At 40.6% G+C, this 11,275-nt stretch overlaps 1 long non-coding RNA gene across 1 annotated transcript; it reads right to left on the bottom strand.

Annotated features, from left to right (window-relative positions):
- Window positions 1–4,006: 4,006 nt before the first annotated feature.
- On the bottom strand, window positions 4,007–10,607 carry LOC123785868 (uncharacterized). The gene is made up of 3 exons (XR_006777797.2): window positions 10,476–10,607; window positions 10,228–10,339; window positions 4,007–4,378 (listed from the first exon to the last, which is right to left on the bottom strand). It is a non-coding gene; the product is annotated as an uncharacterized LOC123785868 (long non-coding RNA).
- Between the last annotated feature and the right edge of the window lie 668 nt (window positions 10,608–11,275).

Genomic DNA, 11,275 nt, shown 5'->3' with positions numbered 1-11,275 from the left:
TTGTTGTCTGAGCATATTTTGGGGTGAGGACAGAGGACCAGTGAACAGCTGCCACACTCAAGTTACGTGTTTATTACAAAAGCTAATGGACCACTGCTTTGACGAGGGTATCAGCACCTGCCATATCTCACTCTGTAGGTGGAATCTTAATGACTTTGACAGGAGAAACTGAATTGTTTCTTTTTGACACCACAGGGCATTTGAAATTTTCCTTCCTTGGCTCCAAATTTTCTGGTACGCAGTCAGCTCCCGAAAGGTATAAAGTCATGTCTGTTGCTGAGTAATTGTGGGAAGGCTAAATGGTACCTTTCCGTTTATAATAGACTAAGATCTACGGGAACTTAGATCTGTTTGGATACTGCAACATCTCTGTGGGAGAACTCTAATCTTATTTGAAACAACACTGGAGTTACCAGAATTGACCAGAGTTTAAAGTCTTAACTTGAACTACTTATCCTTTCCTTCTCATTGAAGCTTAAAAATTCTGGAAGTGGAACCATGATGTAATCTAATCAGTTTGTGCACAAAACACACTCGGGGGGGGGGGGGTGTGGTCAGCATAAATCCAACCTAAGAATAAGTCAAGCCAAAAACCTCATTAAAAGGTCTGTGTGGAATCTCATGGGCTGTGTGATGGCAGCTTGTTGAACAATTAACAGTACCCGTAAAGTAATGCTTCTTAAAATATGCTCATCATATTACCTAGGAACTTGTTAAAAATGCAAATTCTCAGAAATCTGAAATAAATGAGGCCAACAATCTGTTCTGATTCTGATGCATGATAAAGTTTGAGAACAACCGTTATAACCACAGTTGTTTAAATGAGTCCATATCAACTTCCAGAGACTACTGATGACTTAGGTCAGTCCTATGTCCTTGGGCTCATGCAATCCCTTTTCATCCACTACTTAAAGACTGTTATTAAATTGACAGATAATATAAATCCAGAAGAGGGGTGCTTGGATGGCTCAGTCGGCTAAACGTCTTCCTTAGGCTCAGCCCATGATCCCAGGGTCCTGGGATGGAGCCCACGTGGGACTCTGCTCAGCAGGGAGCTTGCTTCTCCCTCTCCCTGCCACTCCCCCCTGCTCATGCTCTCTCTCTCTCTCCCATAAATAAAATCGTGTGTGTGTGTGTGTGTGTGTGTGTGTGTGTATCCAGAAGAGATTGATAGTACAATGAATGACAATTCAAAACTAAACAGGCTGAAAAATTGCAGGATTGAGTATTCATAAATGTGAAGCCCTGCCCTGAAGTTCTAAAACAGTCTGTTATGTGAGTCCAGCACAGGTAGAACCTGGCTCTGAAGTTGATGTGAAAGAAATAGCAATAATATTTTAACTCGAAGTCTATCCCAACAGAGTGATGTGACTTGGGCCACAGAAACAGTTGCATTTTAATAGTTAAAAGATCTAGAAAAAAAGGAAGCAATAGTATTAATGTATACTACCTTAGTCACGTTGCATTGGGGGTTTGGATAAGGGTTTTACATGTAAAACATAATGAAAAACTTGTGAGACAGCCTCCTGCGTTGTGAGAAATAGAGCTAAGAGTCATTAGGTCCCCGATATCTTGAAAATTTTGTTGCAAGGGCTAGTTATGAAATACATAGAAAGTTACAAAAAGAACTTCTTCCCTAGGGGAAAAACAATTTTTCTCTGTTTTGTTTTTTCCTCTTTGCCGTCCCATTAGTGTTTAGAAAGGAGGGACTTGTACTGTTATTTAGTAACCCAACAGAGGCTGCAGAGCAGGACCCCCCTGCTTGGCAGTAGTATATACTGTGCTTATCTTACTCTATCTCTAAGCCGAAAATGAGAGGTTCAAAAATGGAAACGTAAGCATCTCAAATACTTTTCCTATTTAAAAAATTTGTTCTAACATGGATTGCCTTTGTCTCTGTTGTATTTATAGATAATTTTGAGGGTATTTATCTGATGGAATCAAGTGCCAGGGTATCATGAACATATTTCCCTAAGCTCACTAAAGTTATGATTTCCCTATGTGTGAGTTAAAAAAAAAAAGTCAAGAATTCGTGAGCAACAAGCCTAGAACAAATCCTTTCTCTGCTTTTGTGACTGCCTCTCTCTTAACTGCTTCTCTGCCTTTCTGTCCTCTAAAATTCCTTCTACACCAAGAAGAGTTTTCTGATCTTACTTGATGGCATTTCTCTGCATTCAACTGATGGGCTTCATTAGTGAATCTTAGGACCTTAGAGCAGGTGCCACAGTGACTCGGCCATGTTCTAAAACCCTGCAACTGAAGAATTGCAGTGGGTTGAAAGCTGTGAATTTGAAGTCTGAAGCTTACTGAGGCTTACTTCAGTCAATGCTGAAGTTAAATACAAAGTATGGACAAAATTATTTCCAATAATCCCTTAACTGGCTCATAAAGTAGAGCATAGAGACATCAGCACAACAGTAAGTCCAGCAGAGCTAGTGTCGAAAGAGTTCATGCTCACTCCTCCAGGGCAGCTCTCTGAGTTCCCAACGTACAGCAAGTTTGGTTCACTACATCCCACCCCTTGGTGGATCCCAGATTCCAATCCCTGATCCCCTGCTTATGGGAAGCTGTGAAAAGCACCGCTGAGGATCTCAGCCACTCATTCTGGAATAGAGAAATATCTCCAGGGGGAAAGTTGTCCCAAATGTTGTGTGCCTCATACCTGACTTCTATCCTCATCCTGTTCCCAGCCTGGCAATTCTTCAAATTCTTCACTATATTTTAAATCCCCACAGCTTCAGCAAGGGCAGTTTGTCTAAATTACCTAGTCCAATGTTACAGGGTATGGAAGTCCTCAGCAACACCTTTCACATGATAATCAAGAAACAGCTGCCATAAAATCTGTATTTTAAAAAAGGGGAAGGAGGAGGGGAAATCTTGGAAATATCAGGTATGAAGAAAATGATGTAATAATACAATTTTTCTGTCATCAATGGTGGGGGGATGTAATAAGAATTTGTCAGTGTTTATTTTAAATAGTCCAGAAGGAAGAAGGACTTTTTCAAGTAACCATGATTACTTCTGGCGCAATTTGTTTCAATTCTGTTGGATATTTATATTGAATTAAGTAGAAAACGTGTCCCTTATGGAATAAGAATAATTGTCTCTAGCCATACCACCCTGAACGTGCCCAATCTCATCTGGAATAAGAGTAATTTTTTAGAGTCTATTATATAGGATATTTCACAAAATTACTCATCCTGGGGTGCCTGGGTGGCTCAGTCGTTAAGTGTCTGCCTTTGGCTCAGGGCGTGATCCCAGCGTTCTGGGATCGAGCCCCACGTCGGGCTCCTACGCTGGGAGCCTGCTTCTTCTTCTCCCACTCCCCCTGCTTATGTTTCCTCTCTCGCTGGCTGTCTCTCTGTCAAATAAATAAAAATAAAATCTTAAAAAAATTTCTCATCCTAATTGTACATGGGACATTACACCTATTAGAATTCCAAACTTTCTTCTATTACGACCCAACTCTCTTGCATTGGAATTGATAAGTCTTTCTCTTAGGAATTTTATTGGCTTGAATTACTTCTCTTGGAGCTTGAATATTATGGAGTAAACTGATCAAGGTTTTAAACCAACAAAACTATGGAACACATTCTGAATTATGTTGACCTTCTGCCAAAGTGACCCTTCCCATTAGATCCAGACTTTATGATCCAGCCTTATTTTTCTTACTTTTAATCTCTAACAATGAAGACTGAGAAAATGATCTTGGATTTGGCTAGAAGCAGCTAAAGTCATAATTTATCTGTGATAAATTGCTAAGCGGTTTAATTTAACAAGCCCTATTGAGCTCTTTCTTGTGTGCTGTCAAATGCCTTCGGATTTGACAAGGATCGTCATTCATTCAATAAGCACATTTGAATGCTAAGTTTCAGGAACTGCCCTAGGTGCTGGGTATACATGGGTTGGGGGGACACAAACAATGCTAGTAAGAATTAGAAATACAGGTGTTATGAGGAGAATAATGGGGGGGGGAGAGTCTAATTAAAAGTGCTGAATCTGGAAGGTCTTTTTGAGAAAGTGACTAAGTTGAAACCTGAAGCATGAATAGGAGTTAGTCATTTGAAGAGTAAGAGGAGCATTTCAAGTAAGGGGTATAGCATTTGCAAACCCTATATTGCAGGAGGAAATGAAACATTTTCCAGGCCAGTCTGGCCATAATGTGATAAACAGGACAAGAGGGACATTAGATGAAGTTTTTAGAGGTGAGCAAGGATCCAGATTTGCATCATCGATAAGCTATATTAAGCACTTACCTGAATACATACTCACCATGTTTTATTTGCCTTCATTTTGTATGTGTCCCCAAATAGTTTGTCCATGAGGGCAGGGACCGTTCTCCCTTATTACCATTGTATTCTCAGCACCTAACAAAGTACTGGAAACATAGTGGATATTCGTTACATATTTGGATGAATGAACATATGAATGAATGGAATCAATATGTAACTTAAGAATAAAGTTATCCTTGGGAGCCTGGGTGGCTCAGTTGTTTAAGTATCCAACTCTTGATTGTGGCTCAGGTCATGATCTCTGGGTTGTGAGATCGAGCCCTATGTCAGCCACTGTGCTGTACATAGAGTCAGCTTTCTCTCCCCGCAACTCACACTTTCTCTCTCTCTCTAAAAAATAAAAAATTGAATAAAAATTAAAAATAAAGTTATCCTAAGGTAACTGGGAGGACATTATAGCATATTAAGGAAAGCATCAGGTTTATGTTTCTCTCAAGTTCTTTCAACTGCTCTGTGGAGAATGGATTGAAGGGGGCAAGAATGGAAGTGGAGGACCAGTTAGCAGGAAGCTGCTGCAGTAACCTATTGAAGTGATGACGGCAATAATCATAATAGCATTTGTTGAGTGCTTACAATGTTGTGAGGATTTTTCACATATTATCTCATGTAATCTTCACAGTAACTCTATGAGATTTATTGAAAGGCATAAACTCAAAAGACAAAGAGATGGTGGTATAAAAAATAGCAACAAATTTTGGAAGCTAGCCAGAAATTGGATGAATATTAACTGACCTAGCAGATTTGAAAAAGCTGATCCTGGGGCACCTGGGTGGCTCAGTCATTAAGTGTCTGCTTTCGGCCCAGGGCGTGATCCCAGAGTCCTGGGATCGAGCCCCACATCAGGCTCCCTGCTCTGCTGGGAAGTCTGCTTCTTCCTCTCCCACTCCCCCTGCTTGTGTTCCCTCTCTCGCTGGCTGTCCCTCTCTCTGTCAAATAAATAAATAAAATCTTAAAAAAAAAAAAAAAGGAAAAGAAAAGAAAAAGCTGATCCTAAGCCAGCAACCCTACTTATTCCATGGAGATCCCCATAAAAAATTTAAGAATTGGTGGCATTAGTACCCCCGAAACAGGTGGGAAAAAAATCAGGAAGATGGGTGAAGAGTCTGGGTAAGAAACAGTAAGACCTCTCAGATCTTCTCTCCCACTCAGAGCAACTAAGAGCTTGCTTGCTATATCCCCTCTCTGGGTAAATAGCATCTCTGTACTAAAGCTAAGGGGATGGAGTGATGTTTTTATACACTAGATGCTGAGAGCAATAACCTTCCTGTGCCACTGGGCCCCAAGAATGCCAGCTGCCAGAATTATGCCCTCCAGGAAGGAACTTGGAAAACTCCTCTCTGAGGATTCCAAACGGACCATTTTGATACTAAAGATCCTGGCGTCAAAGATTTTCCAACCAAATGGTCCTATGAGATCACTCTGTAGCAAAGTCTACAGTCAACCAGTCCCAGCAGTGCCTCAAAATTTAATTAGCTTTTTGTTGACAAATTCTTAAATATGAGTGACTAGCCAAGAATCATCAGACATCTGATAATATTCTTTAATAAGAAATACATAAGCCAAAACAAACAGGAAAAGAAAAGTAACTTGGAGAAAATAGACTATAGAGGCAGAGAAACACTAACATTATATTTACATATCTATTCTTAAAGTAATAAGAAGATTTTGCATCAATGAAACTGGAGAAAATGTCATAAAAATCCAGAGAACAAATGATAATTCTTGGAAATTGAAAATGCAATAGAAAGTTGTAGATAAATGTTAAGAAATCTCAGCAAAACAAAGAGGTTGAGGTCCAGGAGGTTGTCCAGTAACATTCAAATAACAGAAGTTCCCAAAGAAACAATGACAAAGAGAGAGAGAGAGGAAATGGATAGTAGGAATTCATCGAAGAAAATAATTCAAGAAAATACCCCAGAACTGAATGTCATGAGTTTCCAGACTGGATTTACTGAGTACCCAGAATATACACTCACTCGAAAACACATCATTATGAAAACTCAGAATACGGAAAACAAAGAGAAAGCCTTAAATTTAGAATCACAGATGCTTTGGGCTTTGCAATAGCAACACTGAAAGCTAGCAGACATTAATCTAAAATTCTATACCCTGACAAACTATCAATCAAATGTGTGACTAGAATATTGACACTTCAGAAATGTATGATCTTATGCTCTTTCTCAGGAAACTACTGGAAAACATGTTCTACCAAAGTGAGAGAGAGCTAACTCAGGAAAGAGGAAGATATGAGATCCAGTTAATCCAACAAAAGAAAGAGGTGGAAGGATTTTTCCCAGTAGGATGATGAAGACAGATACGAAAATGACAGCCATGCAACAGGCTAGAGATAAACCTATCCAGATGGAAGTAAATCAGAATGCTCTGGAAAATGTTTCTTCACGATGAAACTCATGGTATACTACTATATTTGAAAGTATTGAGAGGAGACCTACACAGTGGGCAAGAATGGAAGGACAAAAAAGATAAGTAGAAAAGGAAAAGTAAACAGTATATCTCAGAGCCCACCTGTCAAAAGCATTTATTAACATGAAGAAGCAGAGAATCAAACCAGACAGTTTGGCTCCAGAAACATTACATTTAAGTGTTGTATATTCAAATGCTGATGAGCATTTTTATTTTTGTAACTTTTTAAAAAGATTTTATTTATTTGATAGAGAACGAGAGAAAGAGCACAAGCAGGGGGGAGGAGCAGAGGGAGAGGGAAAAGCAGACTTCCTACTGAGCAGGGAGCCCAGCACGGGGCTCCATGATCCCAGGTCCCTGAGATCATGACCTGAGCCGAAGGCAGACGCTTAACCAACTGAGTCACCTAGGAACCCCCCGATGGGCATTACTTTAGTAGAAAGGTTAAAAAGATGATGTAAGAGGGGCGCCTGGGTGGTGCAGTTGTTAAGCGTCTGCCTTCAGCTCAGGGCGTGATCCCGGTGCTCTGGGATCGAACCCCATATCAGGCTCCTCCGCCGGGAGCCTGCTTCTTCCTCTCCCACTCGCCCTGCTTGTGTTCCCTCTCTCACTGGCTGTCTCTCTGTCACATAAATAAATAAATTCTTTAAAAAAAAAAAAGATGATGTAAGAGAGAGGAATGCAAGGATAGAGTTTGTGAGATGAGATCCAGAGCACACACGGATGATGGGGCTTTATCAGAAAAACATCTTCTTTGTTATACCAAAAGAGAAGAAGAAAATGGGTACAAAGGAAAGCAGGTTTGTAAATGTGATGGGAATGGGAAGACACAGGGTAATAGTATGTCAAAAGACAAGATATGGAAAAAATAATAAGCAAAATTGTGGCAGTAACTGACTTGTCTACCAAAACAATCTCCAAAAATGAAGTTTTTAGGGCAATTTTCTTTAGTAAAGGACTTCAGCTGCCAAAAACTTCATCATCAGTTTTGGCATTACTGTATAACACCTATAATACAACAGAGGAGTTCTATTCAGAAATATCTGATGTTCTTCATGAATTCAAATTTTACAGGGAGAAAAAAAGGACAGTTACATCCTAGTGGATTAAATTCGGAGATGTATATGCTGTATTAGGACTACAGTGAAGCAGCACCTACCATTCCATTCCAAAAGAAGGAGGTACTTGAGTTGAAACTTGAAAGAAGGATAAGACTAAGCCAGGAGGCCATCATAGGAATGGGTGCAAGCAGAGGGTATGGCATGTGCAAAGGCCCAGAAACATGAAAGCATGGCAGTTTCAGAAACATCAGATGTGACTGTAATAAATAATATGGATGAATATGTGAGAGGAGAAACATGTAGAGCCTTCTTATGAAGGTCTTTCTATGTCACGTGGGGACTTTGAATTTAATCCTGAATGCTATGAAAATGCATCAAAGTACTGAGAGGATCAACAACTCAGATAATCTATAAATCCATCTATAAGATGAAAGATGTGAAACAAGACCTTCCTGTAGTCTCTTCACATCTTCAGTGGTCGACGATCCCATAACTAGTGGAGTCCTGAAGCAGAATAGAGAGGAGGAAGAGCTGGAATAATCTCACAGGAGATAGGGGAGGATGGCTATGAAGCACGGAGTCTGGGTGAGACTATGGCGATGCAATTAGCTGGCATGGGGAAAGGGAAATGGGGACATGTTTGGGGTGGGCGGGACAAGATGAGCTCAATTTTGAACATGTTAGGATTTGGCATTACTTACAAAACTCTCTGATCCTAATAGGTGGTCTCAGATCTCAAATTTTCATTAGCACTAGAAGGCAAAGGACTGCTGAATCCTTCAAATTTCCATGGTAGGTGGGCCAAAGAGACACTGATCTCAGGAAAGAAAGAAAAAAAATCTACTACCAAGAACTACTTAATGACTAATTTCAGAATTTCTTCATCCAAACCCACTTAATTACACCCTTTAGTTCCCCTCTAATAATTTTAGGTTTAACCCTTGTACCACTTTGGTGAGAACTTGGTGTTCTCTTTGATGTCTTAATATGGCCTATCAATTCCATGGTTATAGCCAGATTATCATCACCCTCATCTGAATCCTTCCCTTCCCTAGCTGTTCTCTCTTCAAAGCAAGCTCTTGCTACCAGTTGAGGAATAAAACCTCCCCTTCCCCTGAAGTGTTGGACAAACACTCGGACCCAGCATATAGGATCATGCTCGATACCATGAACATAGCAGGCACCCCTTGTTTCTTAAGGATGGCTACAACATATGTTCAAAGTCCCTTCATCTTTCCTTTGGAGAGGAAAAGGAAAAGAAAGACACCGGATGTGACTATAATATGAATGAATAAGTATCATGAATCGTTAGAATGGAGGTCTACAGCTATTTTATAGAGAGCTCAACTTTATAAGGGACCAAAAGATGAAAGATTAACCAATGATAGTGGTACATTTTGGTTTTGAAGTAGTGTGTGTGTGTGTGTGTGTGTGTGTAGGAAAATGCTCTTGGGTCAGGGAATAAGATGCCTCAGTAGGAGGTTGTCCTGTCCTGAGGAAGGAAATCATACACTAGCCTCTGTCAGTCAAGGAGAGGACTTTACCACAACAGCATACAGGATGGAGAAGGAGGGAGGCCATAGATGAGTCAGGTGAACTGGACTGTAATTAGTTTTCACAGTCAGGTCATCAAGCAGGAATGCATATACAAAAGGCAAGGACACTTTCCTCCTCGTATGATGACCTACATCCACTGTGGAGCCTTAGTCTTCCAAGTGTTTCTGATTTTGGAAGGCCTGTCTTTCCCCTCGTCCACGCCTCCTTTCCAATTCTCTTGGAACCTTTAGGAACTTGTTTTTCCAAGCAAAAACAAAAAAAGCAAAGCAAAAAAGATCCCAGGGTAAAACATTTAAAGATATGGGGAATGAAGAACATCAAATTCAGGATAGTGGTTCCTTTCAGCGGGGGTGTATGTGTGTGTTTTGAGGAGGTAGGAGGGAAGGGAGGGGAAAAGCTTGTAAGTAACTTCAACTGTGATGTTTCATTTCTTCAACTGGGTGTTGTACATTGGTGTTTGTTATGCCAGGGTATCTGAGATATTTCATCATTTTCAACAAGAGATGGATGTCTAAAAGGATAGAGAGGGACAGAACAATCATTTTGTCTATGTCCCTAGTTCTGCCTGTGAAAAGATAGGAGCCCTTCCTGATTATACTGATTTTATTATAAACTGAAAAACTGTTGCTTGTTCACAAACAAGACTGTGCCCACTATCATCTTTGAAGTTAATGCTCATAAGTCAGATTCATTTTTCCAGCAAGTGTTCAAATCTACACCTACAAAGCTGGATCAACTGCAGTGATTCCATCCACAGGTGTAACTCCAGCTGCACTGAACTCCTGCTGATGTGGCTGGAGTTTCTGTTTTGTTACAACTATGACATCAAACATCTTTGAGTGACACACCACCAAGAGAGGTCACCACCCTTCAATGCTCAGTCAGCTTATTACCCGTATGCTGCTGATAGGGTACTTGGTTATCCCAGGCTTCCTCCTTCCTCCTCACGAGTCCTGCCCCATTTCTTCTCTGTCTTGGCTCCAGGATCACTGCACTTCGTATTTCCTACCCAACCGTGATCACAGGAAGAGAAAAGATGAAAAGCATGTGTCATCTTGTTAATTGAGATATGAATAGCTACAAGACGGAAATGAGATGGGAAAGGATTAATCTAATTGTTAGAATTAGACCTGCAAATTACCTGTGTATTTCACATTTCCGACTTGGGAATTTCTCCAAAACAGAGGCGATCTGGCATCATACTGAGCATGGCAAGCTTGACGTCATACTGCTCTGCTACCTCCTAGCTAGTGATCTTGTCCAAGTTATTTCACCTCCCTGTAAAATTTGTATATTAATAGTGCCTGCCTTTTAAAGTTGAAATAAAGATTAAATGAAATGATGCATAAAAATGCTTAGCACAGCGTAATGCCTAGTACACAGCAAGAGCTCAATAAATGTTGGCGATTATTATGTGCTTTGATTTTAGTTTTTCTTCCTGCCCTTTCAGGTCTCAAGGATAACCTCTACCTAGGACAACCCAGCTTCCAGGCAAAAGTCCTATCTGGTAAAAGTGGCCTCCATACCTGGAGAGTGGTTTTTTCCTGAAAGCAATGATTTCTTCCACCTACTCCCTTCTCTCTACTCCCTTCTGGTTGTTTTAACAGCAGATGCAAAAAGCCTGCCTATGGAAGGAGACAGGTTGCTACACTGGTTGGGAGCTTATTTTGTTTTTATGTCTTCGTATTCATTGCTATCTTCCAGGAACAGCTAAAAGAGACCAGAGACCCAAATGACAGCATGCATGTTCCCTCCTTTGAGGCTGTCCAGTCACTTTTTCATCAGCTTGGGGGCCTCTTGGGGAAGAAAATGGTTTCATGCCCCCCAGAAATAAATGAGGTTAAGAAGGTCATCACCAAGCAGTGGGGCAAGGGTGTCTCAGCTCCGGCGGGCGTGGACACCTTTTCCAGCAGTCCTGAGCAGAGCTGCTAGTATTAAGAG

The sequence above is a fragment of the Ursus americanus genome, chromosome 2 (assembly GCF_024610735.1).
Source record: "Ursus americanus isolate L20-20 chromosome 2, mUrsAme1.1.p, whole genome shotgun sequence".
Classification (NCBI taxonomy): domain Eukaryota; kingdom Metazoa; phylum Chordata; class Mammalia; order Carnivora; family Ursidae; genus Ursus; species Ursus americanus.
Note: the sequence above shows the minus strand (reverse complement) of the source record. Positions and strands in the feature narration are given on the sequence as shown.